Source organism: Etheostoma cragini, chromosome 6 (genome assembly GCF_013103735.1).
Source record: "Etheostoma cragini isolate CJK2018 chromosome 6, CSU_Ecrag_1.0, whole genome shotgun sequence".
Classification (NCBI taxonomy): domain Eukaryota; kingdom Metazoa; phylum Chordata; class Actinopteri; order Perciformes; family Percidae; genus Etheostoma; species Etheostoma cragini.
Genome location: NC_048412.1, coordinates 12,676,020 through 12,689,011, shown reverse-complemented (window position 1 = coordinate 12,689,011; position 12,992 = coordinate 12,676,020).

Sequence of the window (12,992 nt, the reverse complement as noted above, 5' to 3'; positions counted from 1 at the left end):
ATGGGGATTCTTGTTTTTTGCCAAGCTTTTTGTGTATGTTTTTTGTATGAGGCTGGATTTATTTTTGGACACAACTTAATTCTGATTTATGCCATTTCTTCTCTCTGCAGTCAAGAAAACGTTTCCCCACCACAACCAGAAAATAAGGAAAACCATGAAGATTAAGATAAATTAAGCAGAGAAAAATATTCTATTTGAAACAACAGCAAAAGGGGACTACAAGTAAAAGAAGACCAATGTTATCTCATCTTTAAAAACGAGAGTGTATGCAACAGCTCTCGGTTATAAAAGCAGACACAGAGCAGAACAAAATTCCCTGAGCCTCCAAAATAACACACAGGTAATCCAAAACCAAAAGAAAACACAATAAGTGGTTCCTTTCTGACAGGAGAGTTTTAGACAAATCCACTTTCTTGTAGAGAAATGTACGGGTGACTCCCCTCTTTTAAAAAGCTTTGTGACCACTCAAAACGACTGAGTCCATCGTGTACAGACTTGTCCATATGTCCAACTTGATGGACATCCGACATTCACATACCAGCCCAGTCTCATGGCAGTTCCTGAAATGGTGACGTGATTTAATCTCTATATTCGTGTACAGGTCACGTTAATGTCATTATTTTTGTGTGTTGATTACGAATTTTGAAGTAATAAATTTTATTGGGAATCCTATTTTGTGATCACAGAACAATTACGGTAGAGAGTAGTATTGAAAAGCCAAAGATCTATGCATGGAGGTAGGTTGCGGTGGTAGATGGGTCAACCAACACAGGACTTTTACCCCGGACACCGGGAATCGCGTCTCACGTGTTGTTTCCCTTTCTGCATTATCTTCTTCCTAACCACAACCGACCTATTGTTGTCGGCGTGTCCTGCGTTTTTACGGTTCCTTTCCTGAGTCTATTTTTCCTAACCACAACCGTCCCGTTGTTGTTGCCAGCGTGTAGCCTTTAATTTCCACATTGTTGCGTGCCACTTAAACAGCGGATTGTGTCCCTGCACCCGGGGATCGCGTCCTGTGCGTGGTCCGTCCCAGTTGTTGTCGCCGGTATGCAGTGTTTTTTTTTCCACATTGTTGCGCCACCCAGAGACCGCGGACCGTGTCCCTGCGCAAGTTTTTGTCACCGCCCCGCGTCATCCAGAGCAGCCCAGTGTCATGGCAGTTTGTGATAAGTTCTCGTTCAAAAATCGTGACCTGTACACCTAATAAACAAGAAAATTGTGACCTGTGTATTAATCCTTAAAATCAAAATAACACGACCATTTCACAAACTGGCGTGAGACCGGGTTGCACATACACACATAACCTTATTGTGATGAATAAATGTATTAATTAATGCATGCATGCATACACACACATACACACAGAATTACACTCACTGCAAGCCATGTTTTCTATTAAAGCAGTCTTTCTATATTGTGTCCCTACATTCTTTGAACCAGTCAGGTTGGTAACACAATACAGTGCTTCTTATAAACTGCATCAATTTCTTTTCACATTTCCCAATTGAAATCAATCAGCTACACACCATCAATCATTTGCCTCTCCACCCTTCCTCTTGTCTCAGTTTAACAATTTGCCCTTTGGTAGGATTTATAGGGTGACTGTAAGAGCAAAGAGCAGAGTAGGTCTTTTTCGCAAATTGTCACCGCCCGTGGACCCATATTTCAAGCAGCGCTACAAACAGCACATCACAGTTTGAACCCACACATCATGATCTCAGCCCACACATCATGGTACAAACTGCAATAGTCTGCTGCTTGCCCTGCCAGTGTAGATACCCTGTAGTTCATTTTTTCATATAGCAAACTTAAGCTGTCCATGCAAAGGTAAACATTGTTACCTACAGAGAAGTAAGGTGAACAAAAGTGTGTTGCATATAGTGCATACATGTAATAAATGATTATGGCTGCTAATTCTGAATTCAGACAGAATATCTAATCCATGTTGTAAACACACACTCTTTCTAACACACACACACACACACACACACACACACACACGTTGGAGATGTTCTGTTTAAGATACCTTTTGTCATATATTACATATATTATTATTTATGTGAAATTAAGAGCAGTTAAAACTGTCAGTAAACAGTAAATTAAGGGGGGTAGCAATGGACAGTGTGTAAAGGTTAAGAAAATGGTTCAAGAAGCATATTGAAATATTTCCTGCCTTTATGTAATGTTAGATTCATGTCATGTTAAGTGTTGAACAACAATAAAATTAAATTTCAGCAATGTTTTTTATTTAAAAACAAAAACAAAACAGAATTGACAGCAGAACTACATTCCATCAGTGGTTTTACTTAAAAACCAAATCCAAACCAAACAACAGAACTGACAGCAGAACTAGAACATTGACAGACTTCCAGTACATTTTCATACAACCCTTTGGAGAGATAAGTCAGACTTCACAGCAGAGCTAAAACTACTTTTTTTTACAGAACTTTTTAGTAGAGTCGTATTGTGATGGGGAAGGAGTACATTCACTTCCCTCACATTTCGCTGTCAAAAAAAATCATTTTTTTTCAACAGTTACTGTATGTCCCAACTATCAGTACAGTAAGATGTGCTGTGATCAGGAGATGCAAATGCACTTTTGTGCTTGCACAAAACTATTTTACTGTAAATACCTTGCTAGGTGTGCTGTTTGTAACAATAATGTAATGTGACTGTTTGTGTGTGTGTGTGTGTATTTGTACTTGTGTCTGTACAGTTTTCACAACGTTGTAATCAGTACACAAACAAGTAATTGAGAAAAGGTTTAGATTCCTTTTTGGACCTTGGTTCTCTTCTTCAAAGTAGACCAAACAAAGGAGTTAGAAACCTTCGTCTCCTGAAGACCTCGACCCTCTCATCATCTGGAGGGAGCATGGAAGAAGGGGTGAAAGACCTTTGTCAAGTGAAGGCACCAACCCTTCTAACATCATGAAGGAGGTTGAGGACCCTTATGCCTGGTGTAGAAAGCAAGCCCTCTACCACCAGGAAGCAAGAACGAAGGGATGTGAGCTCTCTGTTCTTTGTAGGAACCAAACCTTCTACCATTATGAAGGCGCACAGGCAAAGGGGTGAGAGCCCTTTATCTTCATCCTCTGAAGACAACCGGCCTTTAACTCCAAGATGGCAGCAAAAAAGAATGGCTAAGAGCCCTTCATCTTCTGAAGACAACGAGCCTTCAACAACAAGCAGGCAGAATAAACAAAGGGATGAGAGGTCTTTGTCTTTCGCAGACAACAGCCTCCGACCCTGCGTTACCATAGACCTTCTTACCAAGTTGATGCAGGACAGACAACAAGCCTTCTACCAAAAGGAGGAAGCAAGTAAAGGGGAGAGAGCCCTTCTTCTTCCTCTGTAGACAACAAGCCTTGTACCAGAAGAAAGCAGCAAAAAAAGACGGGTCAGAAGAAGGGTTAAGAGCCCTTCGTCTTCATCGCCTAAAGACAACAATCTAGCTATCTCAGTGCGACAGAGAGGGCAGGGGATTCTGTTGGTTACAGGTCCTCTCAGAAATTTAGAGAAGATGGCAGAAATAGAAGGGCTGCAGGACAGAAGGAGGGCGCTGGTCATGTCCAAACGCAGAATAGAATATAAGGTGGAGAGGGAAGTGAGGAAGCAAAGACTGAAGATAGAAAGGAAGGGAAAAAAGGTAATCTGAGGGATGCCGCATTCAGCAGAGGCTGAAGGTGTGTTCTCAGTATGGCCTTGCTTATGACATAAAGTATAATGCTAAGAAAAGCCACATAATGATAGTTGGAAGCAATGAGGACAGGAAATCAACTTTTCCAACCTTTTATTTGTCCTCTTGCTGTGTGTGAGGAAACTAAGTGTTTAGGCCATGTCATAGCCAATGACTGCACAGATGACAAAGACCTCTAACGACAGCGATGTAAAATGTTTTCTCAAGCTAACATGTTGATAAGGAGATTTTCTATGTGCTCTGACTCTGTGAAGTGCTCTTTGTTTAGAACCTACATCACACCTCTATATACTGCTCAACTGTGATCAAACTATAAGCAAAAGAGTATGCAAAGGCTCAAGGTAGCATACAATGATGCAATGAGGTTGCTACTTTGTGTCCCTAGGTGGCACAGTGCCAGTCAGTTGTTTGTTTCCAATAGAGAGCCGACCTGTGAGGCACTCCTAAGACAACTGATGTTTAGTTGCATGTGTTATCTGGACAAGTCAGAGAACCATATAACTGAAGCCCTAGTCAGTCCTCAGAAAAGTTGTTACATATCTACACGACATTGGTGCAATAGTCTGTATATCCTATAGGCCAATATGGAATTATTTTGTTATGTTTGAATCTACTTTTTATACAGTTTGATGTGCAATATAGATCTGTGTCTGCAATAAACCTTTATATAATCCAATGGAGTAAACCGTTATAGACCAAAAACGTCCTGAGCACTTTTTTAAACGCCACCGCCGACTTCTCCAAGTAGAAAAGCAGCTTGGAGCGTCTTTTTGAAGTTCAAAGAAATTCAACTTTTATGGGGGAAAAAACGGCCTACGTAAAGGGCTTTATTGACAGCTGACCAATGACAAGCGGAGTATCATAACAACAAGAAAAATGGAGTCGGAGCACAGCAAGTTATATGCTCATACGTTATAATGGGGTTCTCCCTGTACAGGAACTCTTTTTCATGTAATGTTTGCAGCACCTCTCTCTCTCTGTCATTTCTGTAGGTTGCCCCACTGCCTAGGTTGACCTAATGTTATGTCAAATGTAATGTCAAAAAATATTTTTTGTTTATCTTTAGCGAGAATGAGTCCTAAGGAGACTTCCCCTCCTGCCCTCCAGAAGGGTGCTACTGTATTCATCTTTGGTTTAGAAACCTTTATCAAAAGGAGCTCTTTATAGTTATATTTTAAGTTAGAGTAGCAATACCACAGTTTAAAAATACTTCAACAGAAAAAAAAGAACTCATTATAAGGAATGGCCTTTATGAGTATGATGATTTAATTATTAATGCAAATAAATCACAAGTAAGCTAAGCAGCATTGTATTATGGTAGCCAGTCGAGAGGTAGCTCATTGTGTTCAAATTACAACAATGCATCATACTTTTTTAAGATGATCATCTGTTTTGAAGGAAAATTCTTAATCTGAGAGCAACTAATAACTTAAGCTGTAGAGGAGTCAAAAAAAGGACAATATGTCACTTTAAAACGCACTGCATTGAAGGTATGATAAGTAAAAGGTAAAATACCTCAAAATTGTACTTTAGTATTAGAGTATATTCACTCTACCACTGGTTAAAAGGAAGTAGAAGAAGATGGAGAAAACAAGGCTGGAGAAGAAGATAAAGACTTTAGCGGAAACAGATCATGGTGCTTTATAATTAGTCCCGACGTCCTTCATAAAGACACCCAGGTTCTGTATCCATCCACCAAGTTTGGTCCTGACTAATATTTTTAAAGACAGACCAATATTTTTACTCAGAACGTAACAGAAATTCAGTTTACATAAGGTAAAAGTCAACTGCAACTTTTTAAGTAACTATATCAACAACTCAGGCGCTGGAGATGGATAGGACATATTCTCCGCAAGCCGGCTTCAAACATCACCAGGCAATCTCTTTCCTGGAACCCTCATTCTGTGTTGCAGAAGACTTAAAACCAGCGATTGAGACCATGATCCCATTATGTAAATACAACAAGTAAGAAGTGGGTCACTTTCTCATGGACTTCAACAGAAACCGACCTCCTTTTTTTTGCCTTCTGCTGGAACTCAGATTGAATGCAGGTTCAAGGCACTTCCGCATTTACAGCACTTTGCCAAACCGGATGCTTTGTCCATTAATATTTACAGTCTATGTTTTCTTTGTACGGAGAGCACCACCTATTGAGCTCACCTTCCAGCACTGTTCCGGTCAAAAATGACAGACTTTCACATGTCCTATAACATAAATATGGCATTTTTCATCAGTTTGCCTTATGAAATCCTTCACAAAAGGCATTTGAACACCTACAATTCATTGTGACTACTTTCTTTGAATTGTGAGTGATTTAATCAACTTTTTGTTTATGCAATAAGAAATGAATGGCAAAGGCATCTCCATACTCAAACTCCTACAACTTTCCTGTGCTTGTGTGCCGCGCACACACACACACACACACACACACACACACAAACACACACACACACACACACACACACACACATGAAGGATTAGCCGCGCCTAAAGCAACACTGGTGGCTCCAACCTCAACTTTTAAAAGTCGCTCCAGCCTTCTGTTGTCATTCCATAAGTCATCCACCACAAATTAAATTTTCTGTGTCAGTGATTTATGCAGTGAAGAAAAAGCCATAAAAATAAAAATCTCTGTTTGAGTCCAAGAATTTTTCTAAGAAATCACAGAGCAGCATAAGTCAGTGAATACTCAGAGGTGTATGTGTATCTTGTAATTTTAAAGTCTTGTATTTTAGGAGAAAAATATGTTAAAGTAAAAAGTCACACTCTGGGTTTTTGTTACTGCTATAATTGCTTTACAGTGTAGAGGATGCCTTCACTACTTGTTGTCCTTTAGACACATACAGCAGGTGCATTTTACATCAACATTTGTGTCATTTTAAGTAGAGAAATGCTAAACTATTTAGTAAAACTAAAAAAACATCCACTGCCATATCTTCAAGACATGAATTAGATTGTTTCTCACACTGTCCACACCTATTCACCAGGGGTGGAAAACATATTCACTTGAGTACCATACGTACAATGTTATTATATAGCTGTACTTTAGTAATTCCATTGTTGGTTTGTACTTTTTTGCTACTACATTTATTTGACAGCTATAGTTACCAATTACTTTTCTGATTTATATTTTACATGTAGGCCTAGAAAGCAGATGATATAAAATATGATGATTTGTTATAGATTAGACAAGTATAAAAAATAGTTAAATTTTCTACAATATTAATATGCAGCTTTCACAGTAATGTACAAGTACTACAGTGGTCATTTTGCTGCCTAATGAGCACTTTAACTTTTGATACTGTACATTTGGCTGTGAACTTAAGTAAGATTATGAAGGCAAGACTTACAGTCCTTTTTTTTTTTAAATGGTATTGCCTTAACACACATTCACAGGTAGTTAACATTACAAAACAAAATCCCCTTGAGATTTAGCTTCACTTGACTACTGTATCAGTTCCCAGTGTGACCCGGACAGAGTGATTGTTCCTCCATAGGATTCACACAGTGGTTGTTCTCTTACAGCGTTTTTGATGGATTTTTATAGGATGGCATTAGTACTTTTACTTAAATCTTAATTCCTCTTCCACTGGTGCTATTTACAGATGAGACACACACACACACACACACACACACACACACACACACACACAAATGTGAGCTAAGGTAACTCTTGCAGTTAGAATATGAGAATTGGTTACACATACTGTATGTGCTTGTGTGTGTGTCTCTTCATGTTTGTCCGACATTGATGTTGAAATCAGTCAGTCAGTCACCCTCCAAAGACTCAGTGTGAGACAAACAGGGAGTGCTGCCAACACGCCAATGTAGTAGACCGAGAAGCTTTTTAACAGCAACCAATGTGTTCAAGCGAGCGAGGGGAATTCTCAGGAATTCTTCTCAAGGCTAACTTGTCCACAGTGACATGAAAGTACCATTCAAGGTTTTCCATCATCTTATTTTTCTGTTTATTACATCAAACTGTAAGTGAGCTGTTTTTAACGGACTGTTAAAATCACCAAAATGACTAATTGGCTGAATCAAATAACCAAAAGCCAACCATTACAGTCACTATATATTCCATGTGTTAGATAATGAGCCTTAGAGACCAAAAACAAATATTGCAAAATGATATTGCCTTCATTAAAAAAATATAATATTATAATGTATAGGTAATATTATGTTTTGTTATAATAATTGGCCCCAAAGATGATTAGTACATGCTCACACAAGACAACATGACAGGGAAGAAAGACACTGTTTGTTCTTTTAATCACCTTATCCAACAATTGACAAGGTGATTAGCACCAAATCTGTCTGTCTCTGGCAGCCTGCTTTGTCTGGTGTGCATAGAGTACAACATGTTAAGTAAACACCAGAGATTAGCATTATCTTAAAAGGGAGACCATGTTCACAGTCACGCATACAGGAAAAAATATGTTGACCTGTAAATAATTAAATTTGTACTTTTCCACTACCATTTCAACTAAATTATAAAATTTAAAAAGTATCATTAAAATGAAACGCTAATCTTGCAGGTTACAATGCCAAAGCTATTGATATACACCACTAAAAGATACACTATGATTTTGGCACTAACCTTAAAAAAACCTGTATAAATCAGGGTAGTTCTTTTGTTATTGTGTGATAAGGTGAGCCACTTCAATAAACACATGACAAAAAAACTGAAATGTATTTTTAGACCATCTTGCAATGAGAGAAAAACATGGATCTAATTGCTTTAGTTTGGTCTGTATTTGCCAACCACTGAAGTATTGATAAATGAGTGGAGGAAACAATTCAGCAATAAGGATGTGTGTTCAACTTTAGTTAATACCCCAGTTATTACTTGTTCTAATGCAGAGGTTATTTCCAAACATTTAGGTGTAGTTCAGACACACATAGGAGGAATTTAAGCTTAAGTCAATCATGGAGAACAGGAAGGATTTTTAATGGTTAAGTGCAGCCACAGGTCTGGATGAGGTATACTATAAACACAGCGTGACATCCAAAGCTGAAAGGTGGAGTCGTGAGAAATGGTTGGGTCTCTAGAGGTGGTTTTCTCAACACCCATCTGACTCATATTATTTAATATTGCCAGCTACTTGCACATGACAATTTGCAGCTTACAGCTCCCTATCTAATCCAATGTTTCATCGAGAGTGAGATAAAGGCATTTGCGCAATCGATCACCCTAAATAGTGTCTTAAATCCTGAGAGGTTACATTATGAGGGGTTTGAAATCTCAGTGAGATCAGAATTTCATTAAAAGATTTCTACATTTCTCTAAAAGGATAAATGTAGCGGTGTCTGTGTGTTGATAGTATTAGACAGCATTGCCACACTGTTTGTTGTCAAGGAGGAGAAAATTATCTAATACATTTGATTTGTTACTGGAATAGGGTCTTATGTTGGAAGTGTCTTCACTGTTCCTTCAAAATAAAATTTCCTTAAAAAAATGATGGAATAGTTTGCAATATACAGCTACTCCTAGCTTTGGAAGTAAACTAGCTGGCTTTTTTCAACAAAAGTGCAGCACACAAGATGTTAAAACATTCACCAAATACCTGTTTTAAATCAGGTGTAGTTAGACCAGTGAAAACAAAGCCAGTGATTTCAGTGCCAGGTCTAAAAGCCCAAAGGTCATAATGACGGTGGTTTAATTTATCATTCTGTACTTTACATACTGTCTCACTTAAAAAAAGTGTGTACATCTTCTCATTCTGTGAATGTCTGTCTCCATGATATTTATCTCTCTGCCTTTCTTCCAGTCTATTTATATACCTACCACAAATGTGCATTATTAATATGTCTCATTATTTCCTATCCTCTTTACAGATTCAAAAAAACTCCTAAATGCAGAGTGGAAGATGCCTACTCCCTTCCAAAAATTGATGTAACTCTGAAAAGAAAATTACCTAATATAAATGTATAGGTTTCAGGGAAGCTGATCAAACTCCCTCGGGGAATTTCTCCAGGAAGCTGAGGCTCAAACAATGCAAATGACAGCACATCAGGTCTCACATCAACACACCATACTACAGGGATTTTAACAAGACACTCACATATTCACACACACAAAACAGAGGCGTATATTTAACTTTTACTGTTTTTGGCACTTAGAAGTATCAGTTCAATGCATTCACACATTAAAGCCATACAAGCCTCCATGCAACATAGCAGAAGTGAAAAAACTACTGCTTGTACACCTGGAATTCATACTTTATAGTGTTTGGTAAATAAATAATAAGTAAATACAATGACTTTACAACAAAATAAAAATAATTTTCTGTAGATGTGACATGACAAGGCACAAGTGTAGTGCTGTTGGTGCTTTTTATAATTTAAAGTGTGTAACTGTTTTGTCCAGAGGGTAAAACTGTATCCAGAAATGTGGTTTGGCAAAGTGCCATGGAGTACAATACTGAGGAGAAATGCAGACAGAAAGATGAATATAAACATTTCGCTAAGCAAACAAAGTTTGTTGTGCGGCTGCAACAGATTTTCTCTTTTTAAAGATTAGACAAGTTGTTGAAAAAAATAAAAAAATCGGAAAATCGGAAAAGTATCTGTGCAGCAGTTTTAGAAGTTACTATTATGTGACGCAAATGCTTTATTTTTTAAGAGCAAACAGCTTCTGCCTTTTTTCCTTTTCCCTTCATTTGAATAGCTGGTTAACATTTTACTACTATGACAACAAAACTGACATTTGATATACTGATGTGGGTCTATTCAAAACAGTCCCATTAGAATTCATCGTATGAGCACAAACAGAATCTCAACTGTTGCATTTAATATGTCACTTTATTTTCACATGATGTAGATGACAAACCGGTTAAATAATGGCAACTGATTAAAACGACTTTAGTTGAGGTTAGGATTAGGTTAAAGCAATAAAGCCTAAATTGAAGTTTAGCAACAAAACTGTTTATTTTAGGTTGGGGAAAGCCTTTGGTCATGGTTAAATAAGACCAAACTTTGTCTGAAGATGACATTTACTTTCTATAGTAGTTCCTGGAAGAGCTGGATATTGAACCAAAGTCAGCAGAGTTTAAGGCAGATGTAAATACCCATCAATCACCCCGACCACAATAAGATTACTTTCCATCATATTGTTTCAATGCCAAACAAATGGCTGATTTTGTTAAAAGAAACATCTTCCCAGGAAAATGAGAAATGTGCCTGTCAGCTTTCAGACAGGTACCACATAGGCTACTTGCTTTTTAAGATTTCATTACTCAAAATTTCAGAGGACCCAACTTGTCTGTAATGATCTGCCATATGTTATATGAGAGCCTGGACCAACATACTGCTGGTCAAAAATCTGTTTTTCAATGTGTCAAAGTGAAATCTCAGACATCTGTGGTCATACAGTGTAAGTTGTTACCTGTATATCTTAGCTGAATCAACAGCTAAATTTGTTTTTGGTTTCATAGTCTTAAAATTGCATAATCATCAATGAGAAGACTTGAATGCAGCTTTTTCTGGTATTTTCTTTGTTTCCTCACTTACTTAAACAAGTCCAGAATTAAGAACTCTATCTTTGAGAACTATATCTGCAGGTCAACTATAGCTAGACTACCATTGCTTTTTTTGGTCCTGGCTCTGCTAGACAAGTGTGAAAAGTGAAAAACAAGTCATATTTAAATATGGAGATAATAATGCACAATTTCAGACCAACACATCCTCATACCTTAACGACAGAAAAAGGTCAATTTTCAATGATTTTATAAACACCAAGCATGGCCGTTCAATTTACTGTCACACAGTGGCCGATTTAAACATGTGACCATAACACGTAACCGCAATGGACATTTTAATCACGTGACTGTTCTGTTTAACATGCAACTTTGGCGCTCCTATACTTTCTCACCTTGTTTGCTCTCGCGAAAATTAGGTGACGGCCTAAAAAGAAATGTATTGGGGAAGTTGTAATTCACCATGTGTGCTATTAAGTATTATTATATTATTATTAGATATTATTATCTAATGATACATCCAAGGGATGTTTGTATGCTGTATAGCCTGTAACGTGGATGTAACTTCATTAGCGTTTTCCAAACTGCCGGAGCTATTGGCTAATAGTTACAGTAGCGGTAGCTCTGTTGACAACTATGCGTCGCTCAACATACTTCACATACTTCGTTGTTCTGATTCGTTGAAGGTCAATCCAATTGAGTGCAGAGGCATTTTCAGTTGAAACACGCCACATAATCTCAGCCCAATGGAGTATTAGACTCAAATTCGGACTAGAATCTGAGCATGACGACGTCAGGCTAGTTGAGATCTCTACTTTTGAGCAAAATTGAAATTTTAAGCATCCAACACTTCATTTCCTGCATTATGTTGAATGTTTCTGCTTCAATTTATGGTGCAAATGTCTTTATTTAAAGAAAATTATATAAAGTTTTTTTCGGGAGGAGGGTTGCACTAATCAGTTTCAATTACCCCCAAGCCCCCGTGTAAATCATGCCTCATTCAATTTTAGGTCTCATTCTCTTGCTTAGGCTTGATGTTGAATAGCAGATCAACCAACAGGGTGTCTGTCTTTTACACACCTGAAAAAAAATCGCAAACATGGGGGCATCACGCCTACAGTGTATCGCAATTGTAAGTATGTGTTACACGGACAGCATTCTTTCTAGTTGGCTTTCTTGAATTCCTGAAGAGCACTATCTCCCTTCACTTGCATTGTGGGTGGTATGGAGTTGTTCTAGAGACTATTTTCAAATGCCTGTTCATGACTTTTTTTTCCAGGAAATAGTGCGTGTGTGCAAGGATCTGCAACAGTCTTCCCAGATTTAATTGTGGTTGGGTAATTGCACAAAACTGTAAAGTGATCCACCACAAGCACATGACCGCCTTTGCTTTGCTCAATGTGCACGTAATCAGCTGATACTACTTTAAAGGGTTGACTGATCCAGTGGTACTCTCTAAGGAACGTTTAGATGTTTCTGCTTGACGCAAGAAGTTCTTCAGGACATGTGCTTTTAGTTTGAAAGACATAACCAGCTGTTTTCTGTCTCTAGAATGTCAGAGAACTCCTATATCTTTTCTTCTGTCTGTGTAATAGACTGACAATCACCAGGGTGTACTCTGTCTCTTGCCCAGTGTGTGCTGGGATAGGTTCCAACTGCCTAATATGTCACCAACTACTAAAGGAGACTCTAGAACCAAGATCCAGCAGGGCTAATACTGGCCCCCAAAAGCAGTTTATGAACTGTACAAAAATTTACAACAATGCAGTAAAGTCAAGAATGACAGTAAAATCACAAATTGAATGTACCAGCCA